General features: G+C 46.0%; 1 long non-coding RNA gene across 1 annotated transcript in view; it reads left to right on the top strand.

Annotated features, from left to right (window-relative positions):
- The window catches only part of LOC119962779, an 81,612-nt gene extending 58,140 nt beyond the window's left edge, over positions 1-23,472 (top strand). Inside the window, exon 3 of the long non-coding RNA XR_005459959.1 lies at positions 23,338-23,472. This is a non-coding gene — a long non-coding RNA (uncharacterized LOC119962779). The remainder of the gene's footprint in view (positions 1-23,337) is intronic.
- Positions 23,473-23,681: the final 209 nt, after the last annotated feature.

Raw genomic sequence — 23,681 nt, 5'->3', positions numbered from 1 at the left:
TTGTGCTCCAGAGAATACTCGTAGGCAGTGAGCAACAAAGCCCAGTGCTGGATCCGTGCGGAAGCAATGGGCGGTATTGGCTTATCCTCTCTGAAAAGTCCCAGCAGAGGCTTATGATCAGTCACGATAGTGAAGTGGCGGCCATATACGTACTGGTGGAAACGTTTCACCGCAAAGACCACTGCCAGGCCCTCCTTGTCGATCTGCGCGCACTTTTATTCCGCTGCAGTCAATGTGCGAGAGGCGAAAGCTATCGGCCGCTCGGCCCCGTTCTCCATCTTGTGGGACAGGACAGCCCCAATACCATACGGGGATGCATCACATGTGACGAGCAAACGCTTTCCATGATCATAGTGGGTCAGTAACCCAGACAACGACAATTGTTGTTTTACCCGCCGGAAAGCGGTTTCTTGCGGCTGACCCCAAAGCCAGGTGTGATTCTTCTTTAGCAGGAGGTGCAACGGGGCCAGCGTAGTTGCCAGATTGGGGAGGAACTTCCAATGATAGTTTACGAGGCCGAGAAACGAACGAAGACGCGAAGTGTCAGTCGGGGCGGGGGCCTGTTGAATCGCGCGCACCTTCTCTACGACGGGGTGCAAACTTTCGCGGTCCACCCGATAACCCAGGTAGACTACTTCCTTCACCTGAAAGACGCACTTTGTGCGACGTAAACGGACTCCAGCCTCCGAAAAGCGTCTAAGGACAGCCTCCAAATTTTCCAAATGTTCCTGCTCCGACGTCCCTGTGATCAAAATGTCATCTAAGTCGACAGCAACACGCGGTAAACCTCTCAAAATACCCTCCATAAAGCGTTGAAAAATAGCGCAGGCAGAGGATACTCCAAAGGGCAACCGTGTATATTCATACAGGTCCCAGTGTGTATTAATCGTTACATATGGCCGGGAGGCAGGGTCCAGCTCCAACTGTAGGTAGGCATGACTCATTTCGAATTTTGTGAACGAGAGTCCACCTGCAAGCTTCGCTTAGAGATCCTCTATGCGAGGCATTGGGTATCGGTCGAGTCGGGAAGCTGTATTCACTGTAAGTTTATAGTCGCCGCACAAGCGAACTGTGGCATCTGGCTTCATTACAGGTACAATCGGTACTGCCCAGTCAGCGAAAAGGACGGGCCTGATGATACCCAAACCGGGCTGGAATACACCTGGGTACCATCCTAGCACCTCAGTCAACCCTCCAGAACCTGTTTGGAGGATGTGCTGCCTCTGCAACCGCAAATGGCGCAACCAGTCCCGACCCAACAGGCTGGGCCCATGGCCGTGCACCACGGTAAGTGGGAAACGCCCCTCCTGGCGTCCATAAACAACAGGGATCATTGTAGTTCCTGCAATGTCCAGTGGTTCCCCCGTATAGGTGGCCAGCCTGGCCTGTGTGTCCGTTAATGTAAGGATCTGTATACCCTGCTTGATGCGGTCGAATGTCCTCTGGGCGATCACTGAGACCGCTGCGCCAGTGTCCAACTCCATCTCAAGCGGGTGACCATTGACCCGTACCGTCACTTTAATGGGGGCCACACGGGGAGCTGCCACACAATGCAGCTGCAGGCAGTCGTCCTCCGTCTCCACGTCCTCGGGAGTAGTCGCCGCTGGTTCATCCAAATGAAAGGTACGGCCCCAGGGCTGACCCCAGTTTCGGTCGGAACGACGGCACCTCTGGCGCCCCCAGGACCAGCGTCCGCGACAGGGTCGGCGCCTACAAGTATGACACAGACATGGCTCCTCATCCATTGGTTCTAGAGAAGGCTCCCTTTGGGAAGGAATGTCTGACGGCCACTGGCGTCGATCCAGACGTCGCCTCGCCCAAGGTACCGCAGGGGTGCGGGGGGGATGCTTTCGGACGGAAGGGGTTGCACCCCAAGGCATGCACCTCCATTCCCTGTAGCTCCTGCACTCCCCGTTCTGCACTCTCTCGGGACAATACTATTTGAATGGCCTGTTGAAAAGTCAATGTTGGCTCGGCTAACAACTTTCTCTGGGTGGCCGCATTGTTTTTTTTTAAATTTAGATTACCCAATTATTTTTTCCAATTAAGGGGCAATTTAGCGTGGCCAATCCACCTACTATGCACATTTTTTTTGGGTTGTGGGGGCGAAACCCACGCAGACACGGGGAGAATGTGCAAACTCTACACAGACAGTGACCCAGAGCCGGGATCGAACCTGGGACCTCAGCGCCGTGAGGCGGTTATGCTAACCACTTGGCCACCGTGCTGCCCTTGGGTGGCCGCATTGTTAATACCGCAAACCAAACAGTCGCGTAACATTTCTGACAAGGTCTCACCATAGTCACAGTACTCCGTAATCCTGCGTAGCCTGGATAGAAAGTCGGCAAGGGATTCTCCTGGGGTCCTCTCAGCAGTATTAAACCGGTAACATGGGACTATCGCTGATGGGGTTGTGTTAAAATGTTGCCCCACTAAGTTCACAAGTTCATCAAACGTTTTGGTGTCCGTCGCAGCTCGGTACATAAGGCTCCTAATCACCCCAAACGTATGCGGGCCGCAGGCGGTGAGCAATATGACCACCTGGTGCTCGTTTTTGGTGATGTTGTTTGCCCGGAATTAGTAACGCATCCTTTGTGCGTACTGGTTCCAGCTTTCCAGCGCAGCATCAAAAACATCCAAATGTCCATACAGAGGCATGGTGTAATAGAAATCAACTCCCAACCTGTATCCAACAAAAATCCAGGGAGGTGGCTTCAGCAGCGTAGACAGCTATTCACTTTAACCCTCGTCGCCAGTTTTGTGAGGGCCACGAAGAATCCAGCACGAGTTTTCAGGATACAAAGAAATAACATTTATTTACAATAACATATCTATACAACAGCAGCAACAACTTCCCTTGCTGCCAACTCCTCTCTCTCTGGTTCCAAACTGGCCAGCTCTATTTATGCAGGGAGTCTGCTAATGATTTCTCTGGCCCCCCTCATTGGGGAAGCTCATACTCCCACAGGATTGTGGGGTTGTCATTAGTCCCCAGCCAATGGTAAGCAGGCAGGTTATGACATCACTTGAGACAGGTCATCTGGGTGAAGGGGCAGTGAATCCTCACCCCTGCGGCGACAGCCAGTATCGCTATCGGTGGCTGCTCTCCCCTCGGTCATCCCAGTGATCTCCAGGACCTGTTCCTCATAAGGGGTGAGGACTTTGATCTCTGGCATCCCCCCCACCATGGCCCTTTCACACCTATTATGGACCAACTTATCCTACAGGGAAAAAGAGGGGGCATTGTGAACCAAACACTTGATGGATCAAGTGCACCAGCACACCCCCTTCATGTCCAGTTGCTGTGCCCTCTGCTATGGCAGGTGGCTAGCGTGGGCACTGCAACTGGACATGAAGGGGTTGTGCTGGTGGGTGCTGGTGCATGCCAGGATATGCTGAGAAACAAGCACGAAGATCAGATGTGGGGAAGGTGCGAGGTTTCAGCCGGGGGCTGGGGGGGGGGGGGGGGGGGGGTGGTATGCGGAACCAATGCCAGTCGAGTGGTGGAAACTTACCCTTCCAGCTCAATGAAAGTCCGACATTGTACAGTCCTCCTGGTCATTCTTCCCACACTGACAGCCGCTGCTACTGCTTCCCAGGTGGCATTGGTGACCCTGCTGCTGGCACTCCAACGTACTTTGGGGAACAGGATGCCCTATCTCGCATCCACTGCGTCCAGAAGCCTGGGCAGGTCGGCATTGCCATTACGAAGAGCAGGTCTGCACATTTCCATGCTTGTGTATTGACTGGGAGTTAGTGGTCAGGGCGTGTTTGAAAGCAGCTCCGCCTTGTTAACAGCGAGACGCTGAGGCACGTGTCCAGTGAATCAGACAGCGAGGGAGCCAGCAATGGCGAGAAGCTCATGGGGGCTGATGTTCGGCATTTTGTGCCATTAATTATGGGCCGCAATCTCGCCGGCGTGGGAATCGGGAAACACTCCGCCAATTACGCCCAAAATGATATTCAGAAATGTTTTCATTAAGTTGTGCCCCATAGTTACTGTTGTTCTATAGGCAAGTGTGAGATCAGGGCTGGAATTCTCTGGCTGTTTCTCTGATCCCATCAGCAGTGCCTAGGAACACATGGCTGTGGGACCAGAAAATCCAGCCCCAGCAAAATTCAGCAACTGAATAAATCTTCATGATATTGGTAGAGGGAGGAATGTAGTTTGTTAAGAACCCCGTCGATGTTAAATGCAAGGGTATTCCCAAAATCCAGAGGGGTAACTTGAAACATTAGGTCTTAGTGGTATATATTTTCAATTTGGTATACTGTGAGAAAAGATATGTAAATCAGGGTGGAATAGTCCAGTCATTTTGTGATCAATTAAAAAAGAATATTTATTAACTTAAAAGAAAAAAAACACATGGCACTAAGGACTATAACACATTATAACACTTAATTAGGTGGATTGGCCATGCTAAATTTCCCGTAGTGTCCTAAAAGGTAAGGTTAAGGGGTGGGGGGTTGTTGGGTTACGGGTATAGGGTGGATACGTGGGTTTGAGTAGGGTGATCATGGCTCGGCACAATATCGAGGGCTGAAGGGCCTGTTCTGTGCTGTACTGTTCTATTCTATTCCATACAGATGGCTATATTCACACAGTATTACATGAAGTTACCTCTTGGTTCCTAACTACTTACGTTTCCTGAAGTCTGAGTCACTGCTTTGTTCCCAATCAACATCCAAAATTATATAACTCGATGAGCTAAATTCAGCAGATAATTATCGCTCACAGGTTATTTGGCCACATTTGGGAAAACTGTTTTCAGTTTCAGCGAAGGTTAAATTTCTTGGTTCAGATCTTAACCGGCTGCTCATTTAGCAATAACTTATTTTTGGGAGACTGTTTCTGCAGCTGGGTATGGCTGTGAAAGTAGCTGCTACTGTGTCCCTTTCTCCAGTTATTGCGCAATGGATATATATTTTTCTTTCTTTGATGTTACCCACCCTGTGGATCCAGCCTTCAGCATATACGTATCAATTTCCTTATCTGTCCACTTCTGTACCCTATTGTTTTCCCTGAATCACATAGGCAAACACTTACATTTCTCACTGAAATTAAGATATGTCCAACACGGCAGCTTGCCTTAGTTCTGCACTAAGTGCCATTTTAGATGATGGGAGTATTTCCATGTCAGCGAGGGTGGGGAAGGTACTTCCATTCATCCGTTGTATTGGTTTACATTGATTCCCAAGGATTTTAGTGGATCTTGCTCTAAAATTACATAGGTCAAGAAAAAGCTTCTTGAAGAAAATTCATATTTCATGCTCCATGTCTTGCAGCAGTACTTGCAAAGAAAATTCTGACCCAGTTATAGTTCACAAACTTATCTTTCTCCTTCAGATACTACTTTACCTCTTGGGCATATTCAACGGTTTTATGTATTTTATCATCTTTAGTATTGTCTTCTTAGATTACCCATTTGGCTGATTCCAATTCCCTCAGTGTTAAGCATTTCAATTAATCTAAAATGGTCACAAACCAGTAACTATATTAATGGATATAATAAACTGAAATATTAAAGCTCAATTATCATCTAAACCCCAGAGAGGAGATTTTACTACCGAAAACATGACTGTAAATTCACCACTTAATTATAGTTTACATAGAGTGTTATAGGAGCAGTTTTATTTTGCTTGGCTAGGATTTGTTGTTGTCAACAGTGATGGTACTGGTCAGAGATGATGCCAAAAGTATTTTATATGATTCATGGGTGATGAGGCCCAGAAAGATGGGTTATTGACTGTACCCACTGCAAATAACTTGTCAAGTAATAATCATTAGTTGATTGGCAGATACTAAAAACAGCCAGTCTGTTCGAAACGTATATCATTTTAATTTTTGGTTTAACTGTCACTCAACTGCTTCTTAGCAACATAGAGGTAAGGTAATATGGGTCAAATTAACATTTTAAATAAAATATAAGGCCACACGTGTTATCTGGGAAGTGAATTGTGGAAGATTGCATTGTTCAGTGTTTCTTAGAAGTCTTTACAAGAATAAAATCTAAGGCTGGCTAATGTGCTAGTGTTCAATTCTGATCTGATCATTCCTGCATGATTTCATAATTTATGTGGTGAAGCAAGTGGGGCTTGAAAGGTGAAACAGCATAATTCTTGGAATAGCTTTATTTAAATGTCAGTGTGTAGCTAATCAGTATTTGAATAGAGCCACCTGATCTTACAGTCGCTAGATAATTATAGGTGATTCAGGTCCACAAGAGGGAATACAGATACTTGGATGTAAATCCCTTGCTGAAAGACGCTTTTGTTTCTAAGGTGGGCTGTTCTGATAGATTAAGTGAGTTTTATTTCTCTAATAATCAAAATGGCTTTAGCAATCAGGAGGAATGCTCTGCACTGCACTGCATCATCTCTCATATGCTTAACCAGCAAGATAGAGTTACACTCTTAGATAATCAAGTTTGCAGTTCACATCACATTCAACCCATAACAGTTAGAAGTTGGGTCGGAATGGGTGTGCATATCTGGGTTGCATTTTAATTCCAGCTTTATGGCTTTGATGGTATCCTGCAATGTAATTGTTCATCCTTCACTTCAGTTTTTGAATATATTTTTTTTAATAAAGGCTTTACAAAAACTCACGGGTGTAAGAATTAGTTAGGCCACAATGCATATTTTAGGCAATGACATCCGAGAGCAGCAAAGCAAGCCATGCCGAGACAGGGGTATATCACAAAGTGACACCACAGGAGAAGGAATCATTTGGGGTGAGCAAATTGGTAAGCTTTCAATTTTAATTGTAATTTAATTAAGCCAATCAACTTTAAAGTAAGATTAGATCAATTAATTAGCATTAAACTAAAGTCAATTTGATCATTCATCACATCAATTAATTAATCAAACCTGGGGGAAAAGTTAACATCATGCTATAAAACTTTAATAAACTATAGTGTTACGAGGGATATTGGACAGAAACTCTAATATTTTATTTCAATTTTGTAAGACTATGAGGAAAGGATATTTCGTTCCAGGAGTGATTGCGCAACAAAATAGGGGGTTGGTATATTAAAACAAACTTTATTACCAACACGGAACTAAACTATTTAACATCACCCCAGAAAACATCTTACTTACACCTCAAACAATACTACTCAATACAGTGAATACAATACCGATAATTGCGATCCTTATTCCCACTCAAACAACAAGCTCTCAATCCACTGTAACTACCAAAGACATTCAGGAATACTTGCTTTACAGAGGTGTTCTTTGAGAAAGAGAGATCTCTTGATACTGCTTCTAAAAAAAGATTTGACTCCTGTCAAACCCATGCAGAAACTCTGGCTGTATATCTTCAGAAGATGCTTTTCAGCTTGTTTCAGTTCCCCCTTGTTCGCGAACAAGTCTGCACTGCTTTAAAGACCATTAATATATTTTTATTCAACTGCAGAGAGCAAACTACCTGACTTGACTTGTGGTCACAGTTTCATGCTGAACTGCACTGACCTGCTTTCTCCAAAATGTCTGTTGCCTTAGCTCCACCCCGTCATTACTAATCATAATGCTAATGAACTCCACAGGCAATCCCCTTCAACCAACCAAAATTACATTAGTCAAACTTTTTTTTACAGCAGTTTAATTACGCCACAGGCTCCCAACCTTTCAAACCAAGATTATTTTAAAACCTGATTGCAGCAGTCAAACACACTCTAACCCAGGCTTCCAACACTTATTTCACCAAATAACTATAATAGAACACATCTGAAATTTCAATGCTCATCACAGTAAGAAACAGAAGACATGGAAATTTGCAGCACACAAGAAAGCCATTCGAACCGCCATGTCCATGCCAGCTGACAAAGAGCCTAATTCCAATTCCAGTTCTTGATCCGTAGCTTTATAGGTTATGGCATTTCAAGTGCTCATCGAAGTACTTTCTGAATGTTATGAAGGTTTCTGTCACTACTGTCATTTCAGGTAGTGAGTTCCAGATTCCCACCACCCTCTGAGTGAAATATTTCCCCTCAAATCCGATTTAAACCACCTACCTCTTACCCTAATGTGCGCTTGGTAATGGACTTGTAAGGGGGAGAGGATCTACCTTTTCACTCCATCTAAATCCCTCATAATTTTATACACTTCAATTAGATCTCCTCTTAGCCTAAAAAAATACCAAACTACTGCAGGTGACGGAGATCTGAAATAAAAACATTTTACCCTCTTGAAGGTATAGTCAGGGAGATAGAATGTCTGCAGCTACAATCAGGAGCTCTGAAGGTTACGTTGGCTGCTAAGTGACAGCATTAAAGACATCTCCTCTTGGCTGAAGACAGATCTGGAGTGGGACGGGGTGGATCCTATGGCATTGGTTCCTCTCTTGAGTGAGCGTGTTCGAAGCGCTCAGCTCCCCTTTTCTGGTCCTTGACTACGGGATTATGTCCTGGCAATTATTATGATTTGACCAGAGCGGACAGTGAAAGGAAGGTGAGACCACAATAATGGTAGTTTTAAAATTAATTGATTTATTCAAGAGAAATTGAGTCTTCTGCAACTCAGATTAACCCGCACACACAAACACCAATTATGAAGTACTAATTGTAAAACAAGAGACCAAGCTGCACATCCTTACTTAAAACAATTTTTGCAATGTTTTACAGGAGGTTTTATATATATATCATCACTTACCATCCCTCCTCAACAAGCCTAGCCTATTGGGGGTTTCTGTAAGCTGACAGAATATACACACCACTGCCTAGCTGAATGGGTCTGTTTAAAAACACACAAAATCTTCAGGCTCCCCTCTGGCTTCTTGGGTCCTAGTTCATTACGTCTGTCTCTGCATCTGGTTCGTGGAGACTTGCTTCTCCTGTTGAGCCCATAGTTCTACCTTGTGGTGGCCGCTTTGTAGGATTTTAGTCTCTTCTTCTTTACAAATCTCCTCCAGCCCAAACTTCTGTGCCAAACTTCTCAATCAAAAATTCTGAGTAACCAGCTCAAGATCTCTCCACCTCACTTGTCTGTGTCCTGTATCTTTAAGCGCACATGTTTTAAAGGAGCCGGCTGGCTCCTCCCACTGATTGATTTCAAAGACAAAAGGCACGCTATTCACTCTGAGGAAGAAGTTAACCTGATCAGTTTCTTCACAATAGTTGATGATGTCATTAGAGCTTGCCTGATTGCTAGAAAATGGCTTCTTGGGGATACTGGGCCAGTTTGAATTGGTTTGACATTAGTGGAATAGGTTTCTGTCTGGTTCGAGCAGAAACTCATTTCCATCATCATTGTCTTCCTCAGCTCACTCTGAGCCATCCTCATTCCTGGCATAATATTTCAGTTGGTCCTGCCCTGGCCCATTGTCCCCTTTGTCCTTCTGTGGGATGGTTTTGTGACGTATATATCTCTGCCTGGCTGCTTCCAGCCATTTTGTTGCAGGCTTTATGCAGGAAAGCTTTCTTATTTTAAAATGTCTGTGAGTCTTGCCATTTCTGTAGCAATGTTTCCCTAACTGGCACGGATGGAGAGTTGCCAAGTGGAACTGAACCCAATCACGGTAGCACAGTGGTTAGCACTGTGGCTTCACAGCGCCAGGATCCCTGTTTCGATTCTCAGCTTAGGTCACTGTCTGTGCAGAGTCTGCACGTTCTCCCCGTGTCTGCATTGGTTTTCTCCAGGTGCTCTGGTTTCCTCCCCCAAGTCCCAAAAGACGTGCTGTTAGGTAATTTGGACATTCTGAATTCTCCCTCTGTGTACCTGAATGTGGTGCCTAGGAGCTTTTCACAGTAACTTCATTGCAGTGTTAATGTAAGCCTATTAATGACAATAAAGATAATTATTATTATCTAACAGATAGCAGCAGAAAGTGCTCTGTCCGGGTAAATGGTCTGACCCTCATCTGCACCGTGTACTATTGGAACAGTGGAACTTCTGTATCTGTCCCTTCACGACTAATTAATTCTACGTGCCTTCTCTCATCATGAAATTCCTCGCTTCTGGAATGAAGGATCATCCTGCAACAGTCATTCTGCCACCCTCTGAAAGAATGAAGCATTGGACATTTGATTCTGGGGTCTGAGCTCACGTGAAACCATAAGTTGTATTTTTATTGTGGTCTTGCCCTGCACTCTGTTCTTTTTCGTATCTCTTATTGTATGAGTGCAAAAGGGGCAGACATTGCAAACCCCGTCCTGCGTTTTATGTGTGTATAAAACAAACTAACCAAATCTCAGGTGCAGATGTGATGCCGACAGGTCATCTATTAAGGCAATATCTCCCACATGGTGTAATAAAAGGCATAAGTAATGTGGATTCCTTATTGAAGAATAATTGTCAAAAGCCACTATTTGCATCTAACTTAGTGAAAATCAAACTCTTTCCCAGCTTTACTAGACTCTCATCCATGGATGACATTGGCTGAGTGCCCCTTTCGACAGCTTTATTCAGCTGTGTGAGATCTTCACAGATTCTTAGTGATCCATTTCATTTCAATACTGAAACAGTACCTGAACACCGACTTGTAGGTTTTGTTACAATTCATAGAATATACAGTGCAGCAGGAGGCCATTCAGCCCATCGAGTCTGCACCGGCTCTTGGAAAGAGCATCCTACCCAAGGTCAACACCTCCACACTATCCCCATAACCCAGTAACCCCACCCAACACTAAGGGCAATTTTGGACACTAAGGGAAATTTATCATGGCCAATCCACCTAACCTGCACATCTTTGGACTGTGGGAGGAAACCGGAGAACCCGGAGGAAACCCATGCACACACGGGGACGATGTGCAGACTCCGCACAGACAGTGACCAAAGCCGGAATTGAACCTGAGACCCTGGAACTGTGAAGCAATTGTGCTATGCACAATGCTACCGTGCTACGCAAGTGAGATTACTTCTTGTTAAAATTACGTCAACTTTCTGCTTTACCTGCTGCAGAAGCGGTGATAACTTTCCTCAGTGTGAATAGAAACACCAGCTTTGCTTTGGGATATACGACGATGTGATAGGCTTTTTTCAATTTTCCATGAACGATTGTGGAAATTGAGCTTTAAAATCTTTCGGCTGTTCTTCATTTTCCAATTCCTGCATTCTGCACATCATTTGTAAATCTGTGCTTCAATGTTTTTTTTTTAAATTTAGATTACCCAATTATTTTTTCCAATTAAGGGGCAATTTAGCGTGGCCAATCCACCTACTCTGCACATTTTTGGGTTGTGGGGGCGAAACCCACGCAGACACGGGGAGAATGTGCAAACTCCACACGGACAGTGACCCAGAGCCGGGATCGAACCTGGGACCTCAGCGCCGTGAGGCGGTTGTGCTAACCACTAGGCCACCGTGCTGCCCTCTGTGCTTCAATGTTAAAGTGCACAATCCTAGTTCTGGATTATGTATATGGTTTTGGTGATACTTCTCTCTATGTTGCAGTCATCTGTCCTCTGACTTTAAGTTGTGTGCCTCCTAGTCCGTGGAGTTGTACTCTTGATGACAGACGGCCTCAAACCAAGAAAGAACTGTAACTTCAGTGTCTATTTTAAAACATGTTTTATGCCCATTGACTAAAATGTCAACACTCCAACAACTTCCTGTTGACCCTTCAATCTCATCCAAGAACAGTAGCTCTAAATCATTAACATCTTCAATTTCTTAGATTTTGCTAACCTGTGAGGATCTTGTTTTGTCTTCCTGCAATGGAACCACCTTGATCTGACACACTGCTTTAACAAGATCCACCCTTTTACAAAAATGGCCCTCTGCAGTTTCAACAGGACAATCTCAATGTTGATGCAGTCTATTCCAACAACAATGATAACACTTGGTTATGGTTTATTGCGCATTCACAGTTTCTATACAGCCACATTTTTATTCTGAAACTAAACAACGTCGACTGAGTTGGTGCTTCCTTCACCTCGAAGTAATGAATGATTCTGTTTACTAAACTCAGCTTGCCTAGTCAATGAACAGTCTTGGTTAGTGTTAAGTCATCCCTCAACTGCAAGAGGTTGTAGAAGACTCCAACAATGATTCTGTTGTAAATTAATTCTTCCTTTAAGTTGTTCTACTCACAATTTTCTGATGGCCATTATAGATCATGAATAAACAAATTGACACTTTCCCCTGGTCACTGGGAGGGCTTGTTAAACTTTGCCCACTCAACAATAGTATTTTCCATGAGATAGAAGTTGGTATTGAATGGTTCCATTACTTCATCATACGCAGCAGTTTCCTCCTCAATCCCTTGTCTGACGAGGATATCATCTGCACAACACTCATTGCATACAGAGGTGTATTGACCCTGATCCTTGGTCAGCTTTGTGGCAAGTCCCAATGCAGTGCACTATCTTGCAAATATTTGGCCACAGTTTTGCCATGCTTCAGCTTTATTTGGACCCACAACTTGCTCAAGGCAATCTGGTAATGGCAGTGAATTCTCCATTCTGTTCTTGTCCTCATGCTATTCAGTCACTGGCTGTTCATTACCCTGCTCTTCATTTTCAATCTGCCACCAACTAATGTCTATGGTTAGTATCTCCTGGGTTAGAGTTTAGCATCAACTGCATCTAGGAAGAGATTTCGTTCTTGCATGAAACTGAAAGAGAGAACCTGATCATGATAGTCATATGATCTTATCTCCAAGATGATGTGAACAGTCTTATTTGTATTAACATGAACTTTTTACACTACACTAATGATCTGATGATAGCTTGGTGGCATTGTTGGTTTTGTTGTACTGCTCTTCCACTGCACTATGAGGATGGCTCACTGCTGTTATCAACCAGGCCTGGAGGGGATAGCTCTTGTCATCCAGGACCAAAGCATCAATCTGGGATAGAAACATAGAAAATAGGAACAGGATGTGGCCATTCAGCCATTTGAGCTTGTTTTTCTATTCATTAAAATCAACGCTGATCATCCAACTTAATAGCCTATTCTTGCTTTCCCCCCCTAGCCTCAAAAATTTGAGGAAACTGCAAGTTCTGCAAGAGAAAGGAGTCGTGGGAGCTTCCTGGGAAACAAGTACAGATGTGATTGATTCCTCACCTGTGGTCCGAAACCAGGAGGACAGTTAGAGAGTAGAATCCCTTAAGATGGACATCGATGTTCCGAGGAAACTTTAATGACAATATGAATGCAGTCAATTACCCATTGCACTTTCAGGAATTGAGTGATACCCATGGAGCCCACCTGGCTGTCATCATCTGTGGTGAACCCAATAAACATGTTGGCATGACAGAAGGGGGCATTGGTTATTTCATTGATGCACCATTGTTTGGCAGCTATATGGACCCCTGGAAGTAACCAGTGGGGAAAAGGATGAGCGCTGTGGTGACTGTGAGACTCACATGCATTGGATTGCCACCAAACCCATGTGGCTTCAGGTATTGCTGCAGGGTCCTGCCAATTTCGGTTACCACTTCCCGAAACATCCTCAGGCATCCCTGGCATTGCTACCAGACATCTGGAGGTAGTTTGTCAGAACCCTGAAAATGCGCCAGTGACTTTCTTTCCTTCCCTCTTCCTCCCCCTTGAGTGCTGAATCCTGCTTTCCTAGTGTCCTCAGTTGTTGACCGGGGTACGCTCTCCTTTCTTGTATCCTTGCCTCCTGCTCCTGAGGTTTTCAGAAGATTGAGTGTATGAGACTCTAGGTATTCCACCAAGTGAACTGTGTGAGAAAGGCAGATTGTGACATGAGAACCTGTGTGTTCATAGGTTTTATCTTTGCAGCCATTGAGCAGTTAGGTTCCATTGTCCACACCCAAAACTCCACCCATTTATCAATGACGGCCTACCACTTGGATCTGTGCTCTTGGAAGCTAGATGCGGTTTATAAAATAGCCAGCTACAATGTGTGAGTGATTCTTGCATTTCAGCCCCTGGACCTCCCCTCTCCCAGTTACCTTCCACTTTGTCCCCATCAGCCACAACCCTCCGAACTCCACTGCAAGCCTTCTTCTCTGCCATCATTGACCCTGGACTTTGTGTTTCTTGAAGTGTGCATGCTATCTTTCCTGCTTGAGCCTGCCCACATCCCAGTCAAAATTTCTCCTATAATACTAGACCCTTCCAACATCATCCTTAAAATTTTCACGCGATCATGTGACCTGCCCAAGGAGACCTTTGAATCCCGACCTCAAACTGAAAGTGCTCATCCTTCAAATCACATTGTTCCTTTCACTACGAAGGTTCGCTGTCAGCCAGCATCCCACAGGGTGTGTTCAACCCACAGGGCCAAACTTTGGACAGTACCGACTGTGCCCTATAGGCTCATCATTTCATTTATCTTCATTGACTGTCCCACACACCCTACCTCATCTGCACCCAGTTACCAGGCCCTCTCTACTGCTCACAATTCTATGCTCCAATCCAACTCGCTGTCCCTTCTCAAAGCCCTCTTCCACTTCTTCATGCCCCCCCCCCCCCCCCACTAATCTCCCATCCACCTCACCACTTAATTGCCAGTCCCAACTTTCCACCCAAGCTGCCATCCGTCTGCTTCCCTGCCTTATACTACACGGTACAAAAAGAGAATCGCTCATCTTAGATGCTACAGCTCAATGATGACTGATGAACTGTTGTCAATTGGCACCGGGGTAATGTTGCCAATTAATAATGGTGCTCTTTAGAGTCGCCAGGTATCAAATGATACCACCACAAGGCTTCACCGGATATCGATCAAAGGACCACACAACCAGTTAGTCAGTTCAAGTTCAAAGATGGTTTATTTACACACAAGGATTACTTCGACATGAAACACAAAACACTGCAAGTTAAACTACACCTAACAACCACAATAACATATATACTTAACTTCAGGGCAACCGGCTCTTTGCAGATGGACAAGGCCTTTGTCCGGATCTTGCGTGGCTGGGTGGAAGAAGTGGCTCTGCTTCTGCAGGGCTCATCCATCTGGTAGCGATCGTTGGTCTTGAACTTGTCTGTCTGGTCGTTATGCTGCACTTGGGTTGGCATAGGCCGGATCCAAGAGAGACCGAGCACATGGCTGTGTCTCTTCGTATCCCTCTGGGATTTCACGCTCTTTGAGGCAGTCCTCAACTTGGACCCAATAATTCGACAGGCTTCGATCACTGCCTTCGATTTTGGCCGATAAAGAGGCGGGTGCCTTGATGGCTGGGTGTGTCCTTAGCGGTCATTGACCTTGGCTGTTTGGGCTCCCTGAGGAAAGGGAGTGGTCTGTATCTGTATCAGTTACCTGAGTACAGTTCTTTCGTTCTGGGGAAATGGGCCTTTAGAATGCAAAAGAGCGGGGGTTTCAATCGGGTCTGGTACAGAGTCTTGTAACGCGCACAGTTGTAGGAGCCCAGCGATGATCACAATGTAGGTCATCAGTCCTCTCTTCATCTTGTCTTCTGTCTTCCGTTTTCCTTATATTCATGGGGGTGCAAGCAAAATATTTGTTATTATCTTCGGTTACTATCTCGTTTATTTGTCTTTCTCTCCTTAACTTCAATTACCCATTAGAATCGTCACCATGTGTGACTCACTCATTTTTTTACTGAAATAACATTTTGAGAGACAAGACATTGCCAAAAATAATTTCTTTGTAAGTGCAGGGATTCTCGCAGCTCATGGTCGATGGGGGGAGTGGGCGGACAATTTCTCCATCCAGTCTTTCATTTACTGCAACCAGTGATGGGTGAGGCTCATCTTACTCGCCAAATTTTAGGGCGGCCAGTTTTATAGAGTTTCGTCGTCCAGAGGTAGTTCGTGTGTACAGTATATGTGGCAACCAAGTGTGTCAACCATGTAAATAGCTGGTGGGGAATGAGCAGAGGGTCACAGAAGGTAAAGGGATGAGTGTACAGACTGTGGCAAAGGGCATTCTTTAAACCACAATAAAAGAGCAGAGAAGGGAAAACTAAGACCTGCCAAATACAGTGAAAAGTGTAAAGAACCATTCCAGAGTACTCAAAGTGACGGGAACATGAGGTGCATGTGGGCTGCAGCTGGGCAAGAATGGGTGGAATCCCAGGTAGGGCGGTGATCAGTGCCGTTGCTCCACTACCGGAGTTTAACTGACCGGATGCATTTTGGGTCCCCAGGCAGGGAGGGGATTAGTGCCGTTATTCCCTACCTGGGTGACCTAAACGAGTGGAAAGAATTTGTAACACATGTGAGATCCAACAATTGTTCCTTTAATGGCCATTGGTCAGTAAATGGCATCGGAAGAGAAACTATGACTGTATCAAGAAATTGGGTGTGAGGTCGACATTAATTAAAACCATGTAACAAGAAGAAAGAAAGAAGGAAAATAAAAAGACGGGCAGGCTCCATCAGAAAGTAGGACACCGTGATTCTTATGCGGCGGATTTTTCTCATCATCTGGACACCTCAGGGTTCTGTACCAAAAAGCGTTGTAAAAGGATTACCATAACCAGAGTCAGAATCTGAATCATCACCATCTCCCGGTTGTCAGCCTCGTGTCTGCCATTTTTGTGCCGTGGCCACGTGGGCCGTCGTGGAATCCAAATCATCATGTCTAACCAGTCTACAAGAGTTGCCGCGGTGCCAAAAAGGGGTTTGTTTGTTATGAGGCGGAGAGACGGGGCAGTGAAGGGCAAGTTATTGTTGTCAGGCGGTGGCGGTGGCTCTGGCTGTGGATATGGAAGGGAGTACAGGGGGCCAAACAAGTCTTGGTCGTGGTACCGGGGTCTGAAGTGACTGGGGCCGGGGAGGTTGTACCAGTGGTCAGTGATCGTGGTCAATTCGGGGATGCTGGCGCTGTCGTCGGATTCAAGCTCCAGGTGGGAGGTCATACCTGTGGGCGGAGACAAGGTCGGGTCTGTGGGCGTGGACATGCTGTCAGGTCTGGGGGAGGGTTGGAGTAGGTTATCGATGGGTGGGGTGTAATCGTCTGCTATTGATAGGGAGATATGGTGGGAGTGGCTACATTGGGTTCCATAGACATTGAGCTGGTTAATGTGGAACCAACCAGTTTTACCATTGGGGTACATTATCTTGTACACAGAGGGGCTTACTTTGTCCAAAATGGAACAGGGTCCTGCAAATTTGAGGGAGAGGAAATAACTGGGATTGTAAAGGGAAACCATTACTTGCTGACCGACTGTGTACTCTGCGGGGTGAACGGTTTTGTCAAAGCAGGCTTTACTCTGCGCCTAGTTGGACACCTGCAGCGAGCTGTGCTGGTTTAATATTGGCTGTGTCTTGTTGGACCGCTTTTGCATGGGTGAGGGTGGCGATTGTGGGGCTTGGCAAATCAAGACCTAATAAATATTCAATTCCTTTCATGGGCCGTCTGGTCATGAGAGTGTGGGGGGTGAAACCTGTGGAACAGGAAACGGTATTCCGAATAAACATAAGGACAAATGGAAGAACTGTGTCCCATGTGGTATTATTCTGTTGCACCATCTTTCTAATGGTTGCTTTTAAAGTGCGATTCATTCTCTCAACAATGCCGCTGGATTGGGGGTGATACGCAATGTGAAATTTTAGTTTGATTCCAAAAATCATTAGGACATTTTGCATGACTCTGCTGGTGAAATGGGAACCTTGGTCTGACTCAATGCTGCGGGGGAGTCCCCAGCGTGTAAATATCTGTTGGGTCAAAATCTTAGCGGTAGCCTTTGCTGTGTTTGTCCGTGAGGGAAATGCTTCTACCCATTTTGTAAAGGTGTCGATTACCACTAATACGTTGTGATGAATGGTATCAGTAGCTGCTGTAATGGTACCTTACCTTTAATACATTGGCATTTTAAGACCACGCTTGGAACCCTGGGGGACTCCGCCTTGGTGCCGCCCCCAGGAAACGGTATATAAGATGAGGCTCACTCATGAGGATGCAAAAGACCTAGGGCGCGATTCTCCGCACTCACGACGGGGCGGAGAATAGCGGGCGGCGTAAATTTTTACGGACACGCTGGTCTGACGCCCTCCCGCTATTCTCCCCCCCCCCCACGCCCGCCTCCCGACACGAATCGCTGCCCGCCGTTTTTTTACGGCAAGCAGCTATTCACCCCTGGCCGATGGGCTGCATTCAAAGGCCTTTACGGCCGTTTTTATGAACGTAAAACACACCTGATCTGACCGTTCGTAAAAACGGCCGTAAAGTCCCGATCTGGGGAACCATGGCACCGATTGGCACGGCAGTACCACGGCCATGCCAAGGGTGCCATGGGCCAGCGATCGGTGCCCACCTTACCCCGCGCACTCTTTATCCTTCCACCGCCCCGCTGTATCCATTCGCGGGGCGGCTGAGGGGCATACCGGCCCGTGCATGCGCGGGTTTCACGCATATGCGTGATGACGTCATCCGCGCATACGCGGGTTGGAGTCGTCCAATCCGCGCATGCGCGGCTGACATCATCTGACGCGTCAGCCGTCGCTAACTCTGGCTAGCGGGCTTAACAAAATTCGTTAAGCCCGCGATGCCAGAGTTCACGGCCGCGCGGGTACTAGCCCCGACCGGGGAGCTGAATCGGTTCCCGATCGGGGGGGGCGGAGGCTGGCGTCAAACCCGCCCGTTTTTGATGCCAGCTTCCCGAGTCTTCGTGACTCGGGAGAATCGCGCCCCTAGTAATTCTGAAAGAAGCTTCACATGCTCTTCCTTTGTGTCATCTATAGGAGTAAGTCATCCACATACTGTATAAGGCATTCGGGGAGGGAAAATTTAGAAAGTCCGTTGGCCAATTGTCGGTGGAAAATGGAGGGGGAGTTGTGGAATCACTGTGGGAGGCATATCCACGTATACTGCTGCCCTTGAAATGAGAACGCGAACTTATATTGACAGGTCTTGTCTTGCGGGATGGACCAAATACCATTGCTGATGTCCAGCACTGTGAAGTACTTTGCCTGTACTCCCTGCTTGAGCATGGTCTTGGGACTCGTGGTAACGGTGGTGGCTGCAAAAGGGGTGACCTTGTTAAGTTCTCGGTAGTCAATTGTCAGTTGCCAAGAACCATCGGGTTTTTCACGGGCCAAATTGTGGCATTATCTGTTGAGGCTACTGGCCGAATTACTCCTTGATGTAATAAGCTATTGATGACTTTTGAAATCTCACCCCCGGCTTCCTGTGGGAAACCGTATTGCTTCTGTGGCTTAGGATCGGGACCTAAAATTGTGACCATTCCTGGGATCTTCCCACAATTGTGTTTGTATTGGGCAAAGGAAGCTTTATGTTTTCTGAGGACCTCTCTAATTGTCTGGTCTGTACTAATTGTTTGCGGATCAAACCAATAGTCTCCTCCTGAGCAAATCCTATGTTCACAGTCCCCTACTGTGAGTGTAGCGGGGGCTCTCGCTGTTTTGGCCATTTTCCATACATATCTATTCACGGGATCAAAGGGAAGGTTGTGGGAGCTCATAAAATCAATTCCTGGAATGTGCTCGGCTGTTTGAGGCAAGTCGACTATGGTGCTAATGGTTCCTATCTGAATATCTACTGTGATGTCTTCCTGCTGTATGCGTCCGGTAAATCCACTGAGGGTGATGGTGTCTGTAGAGGGCCATTTGTAATGCTGGAACATTGTGAAGGAGTTTAAAACACAGTTTGGGACCCTCCTGTGTCCCAAAGAAATTCTACTGGATGTCCCCGGACTGTGCCTGTGACTACTGGTCTGCCTGATTTGTCCCAGAGTGTGTCGCAGACCCAAGTTGGGGAATCCGAACGCCATCAATCTGTGGTGTTGATTGCTGAATTATCTGAACGGGCGCTAACACCATGTATGGGCCTAACATTGTTCCTAGGTGGGGGGCCTGGTTGTTGGTGGCGTTGCTGGTTCGGGGGGTTTTGTCGGCATTCGCGGGCGTAATGTCCAATGTGTCCACAATTATAACAATCTTGTGGTGCCTGTACTCTGGGGTGCAATCTTTCATGTCTACCCTCATTTACCCATGCTGGGTCCTGGTTAGTTCTAACTGGATGCATATTTGCTTCTACCTGTTCCTGATCTGCCTTCCTGTGTAGGGATTGTTCCCAAGCTCTGGAGAGTCTCTTCAATATCCACACTTCATTGTGTGTGGAGTCTGCGGGGTCGTAATTCACAAAAGCCTTTTGACCTGCTTCTGTGGCGTGGGAGACTAAAGTGCGGGCCCATGTAGTTGTGTTGTCGTTATCTAAGTGTGCGCGGTTCAAATTCCCAAATACCGCTGTAAAATGGATCCAAAATGACCTGCAAATGCAGTCGGATGCTCCCCCTTCTTTTGCCTCCAGTGATTTAAACCTTCTACGGGGTCTCCCTTGTTGTACCCAATCACATCTAAAATGGCCATTTTCATCTCCTGTAGGGTTCCTCCTCCTACATTCTGGGTTCTGGTAAAGCTGAGATAGCGGACTGGTCAAGGCTCATTACTATAAGTTTAACTTCCTCCCTTTCGTCTAGACCGTACATAACCTTTTGCTGGCATACTCTCTCAAAGAAATTATACGGGTCTGCAGTGGGTTCGAATGGATCAAATTTAACGCAGGCATCTCTCAATTGGGTGATGGATAATGGGGTGGTGTAAACGCAATCGGGCTCCTCCCGATCCGATGACTTGCGCTGTGTGGTGACCGGATTTTTGGGGGTGTGTGCTGCCTGTGCTGTCGGTGGTGCCGGTGCTTTTCTTTTCGGGGCCTGGGGGGCTCTATTGTCATTTTCTGTGTTCTCCACATATCTCTGGGTGGTTTCATTTAGTTCTTGCCAATTGGGGGCACCTTCCTCATCTAAATTTTGTCCAAAGGTATCTCTGAATCCATTTTGCACTGAAAGCAGTGACTGCAACTTCTCTATTTGTTGTCTACATTTCGCGTGGTCTACTGTGCTCTGTCTCTGTTCTGTTGTGGAGCTATGGAGCGCTCGCAAAGCTGTCTTTAAATCCACACATTGACTACTTAGCTGGGCTACCTGCTGTTCTGTTTCTTCTCTTACCAGGACTGCGCGTTGTGTATCTTGATAGGCTTTATTGTACTGGGTCTGAAAGCTGCTAAGGTGAACTAAACAAGATTGGTGTGCCTGTTTGACATCAGCCATCGCTTTATCTTTAGCTGCCAACTGTTCCCGGAGTTGCTCAATGATCTTTACGCTTTCACAATTTTTTCCCTCATTCTTCTCTTCTTTCTCAACTAGCTGCCTGCGGAGCGTCCTCACGATCTCCTCTGTGCCTCGCAACTGTGCCAAACAGAACATTATTGCCATCAGCTTTCGCACTTTCGTTGCATCTTTCTTATGCACCTCAGTTCGGTTGTCCCACCAAGTTTGTCCTATGCTTCCTGGACCTGACTCTTCATTTGAACAAAAATCGGACCAAAGGGGCCATCCTTTCCCCTTTAAATACTTCCTCAACTCTTCTTTCCATATGCGGCACTGCTCTGCTCTGTTGGTCTTTGCGACCTTGGGTTTCTGTGGGTACATTAAATGTTCCATCGCTTTTGTGGCCATTGCTTCTAATATCTCTTTTCCAACCATTAATCTCTGCTTCCTATCGTTAATTTGGGACAGGGGGATAAGGTGGCGATTTGAACTGCGGGTATGGCCTGAGCTATTTTCCGGTTCACAATTCCCTCGATAGTTTTGACACAATCTAACAAGTTTACCTTATATACCTGTTAGTACGCATGCAGGTTAGTACACACTTCCGAAATTCGGTGATTTGGTCGATATGTGCTTGCAATTGTGATTCTTTCTCTTTCACGCAATTGGGTTTCAATGTTTGTAGGTTCTCTCGGAGTGACAAAATCACTTCTAATTCGAGTCAGATAGGTGCTGCTGACTTAATCTTGAAGGTTGGACTAAATTTCAAAACATTTTGTGATAACGGGCAGAATCTTGTGTCCTCCCTTTTGGCCAGTTTGGTGGCGGAGTGGCATTTAATCAGGTGGGAGGATGTTGGATAAGGACCAATCAATTTGGTGGCAGGATAGCCTGCGGACGGCCTACCCATCCTGCTGCCAATTAAAACCCTTAAGTGGTCAATAAATGTTCACTTAAGGGTCTCATCCTGCCATTGTTGATATTCAACTAGGCAGGCAGGTAGCTCACCATGTGAGGAACACAACAAACACGTGTGGGTTTGCTTGCAGGCACCAGGGTGAGTGTGTGGCAGTGGGTCCCCCACTTAAAGCCACTCAGCATCCCTTTGAGATTGAGGGATCCGGCATTAGGGGTGTGTGTGTGTGTGTGTGTGTGTACTGTGAACCACCTGCATGTTCTTGCTGCCAACACACTTCTGATCCCCTCTCCCATGATACCCCCCACATCACCATTCACAGCTGGCCTGTCCATCTGGGTGATGTGCAGCCATCGCTTCCCTGATGGTGCTGCCGTTCAAAGAGCTGTCAACCTGCTTGACCAGCAGCATCTAGCAGGTGGAATTTTCACCCCCACCTACCCCTGTGCACTAGTTCCGGGGTGCGGGACGGCGGGGGGGGAGGGGGGGGGGGGGGGCGGGGGGGGGGGGGGGGGGGGGGGGGGCAGGGAGAGGAGGCTGGTTGCTGATCTGTAAAGTGCCTGATTGTCGCATGATGCAGGGTGCCTTCTCAAAAAGTAGCGACCTCGCTCCCACAAGAGTCACCCAGTGATAATGCATGGCTTACTAAAGCCCCAAGGGATAATGTGAGGACAACATGTCACTGCCATGCCTCCGACCTCATTTTCAGACTGAACCCACCATCATAATTTCAAAATTTCGGCTTAGTGTCCAATATGGTTCCTGCTCCCTGAGTCATCATTAAATTCAGCCTCAAGTAACTATTGATGTTTTGATGTAAACTGAATGAATAATAAATTAAACCAGATCTTCTCAAATTAAGGCGTTGTAAGATCATGAATAGCCTTGCATATATCTGAGTACTGCTTTGATTTTTGAATTTCTAACGTGAAACCATGAAAGCACATTTTATGGGGTTCATTTTCCTACAAAGCTTAGTTATTCCATGCTGCCCCTTTTTTTTTAACCTGCTGCAAAATTGGTTTTCTGAAAACTTAATAATAAAACGAAAGAAGGTATTTTTTAAATAATGCAACAGAGATATGCCTGTCGCCCTTGCATTGTGACCCAAAATGTTCCAAATGCTGGAAGTACAACATTGCTATGACTATTAATCACACCTCTCAGGGGTACCAGCTTCCTGCAAATGGATGCAGATGAAGCATCTTTACAGCTCTGTGTTTTGAGGTGTGTTTCCTCTGTATTTATTTTAAGGCTGGAAAAGTGATACAGAGTCAACAAATAGTAATTACAAGGAAGATTAAGCACAGAAATTACCCGAAGGAAATATGCAACATCTGAAGTAAATTCATTTGCAATCATCTATGGTTTCTTAAACTTCAGTTTCATTGCAGTTTGAATTTCTGTACAGGATGTGTATCTATTAATAACAGCAACATTAACGTGAATCTTATTTATCATTCAATGCAGAAACATTCAGCTAATTCAGCAGAAAACAAAGAAAAACAAGGTTAGCTTGGTCCCTACTTCTAATAACACCTCCAGAAGACCTCCAGAAGTCCTTGAGGAGTCATTTGTGGATTGAAAAGCATTGAACTGTACAACTGAGGTAATAAACAAATGATAAAATTGCTTCTAATGATACCCTTTGCTGTCCCAGTTGAAAAAGATGTGCCTTAGGATAGCGTATGTATTTTAAAATCTCTACAGATGGTGGAGAAATAACCATTCATGACTTAGTTTAAAATTTATGGATGCAAAAAAGGGCTTTGTGTTGCTGCTGAGCCCAGCATCCCCAAAATGGTGGCACGTCT

Source organism: Scyliorhinus canicula, chromosome 3 (genome assembly GCF_902713615.1).
Source record: "Scyliorhinus canicula chromosome 3, sScyCan1.1, whole genome shotgun sequence".
NCBI classification, from domain to species: Eukaryota; Metazoa; Chordata; class Chondrichthyes; order Carcharhiniformes; family Scyliorhinidae; genus Scyliorhinus; species Scyliorhinus canicula.
Note: the sequence above shows the minus strand (reverse complement) of the source record. Positions and strands in the feature narration are given on the sequence as shown.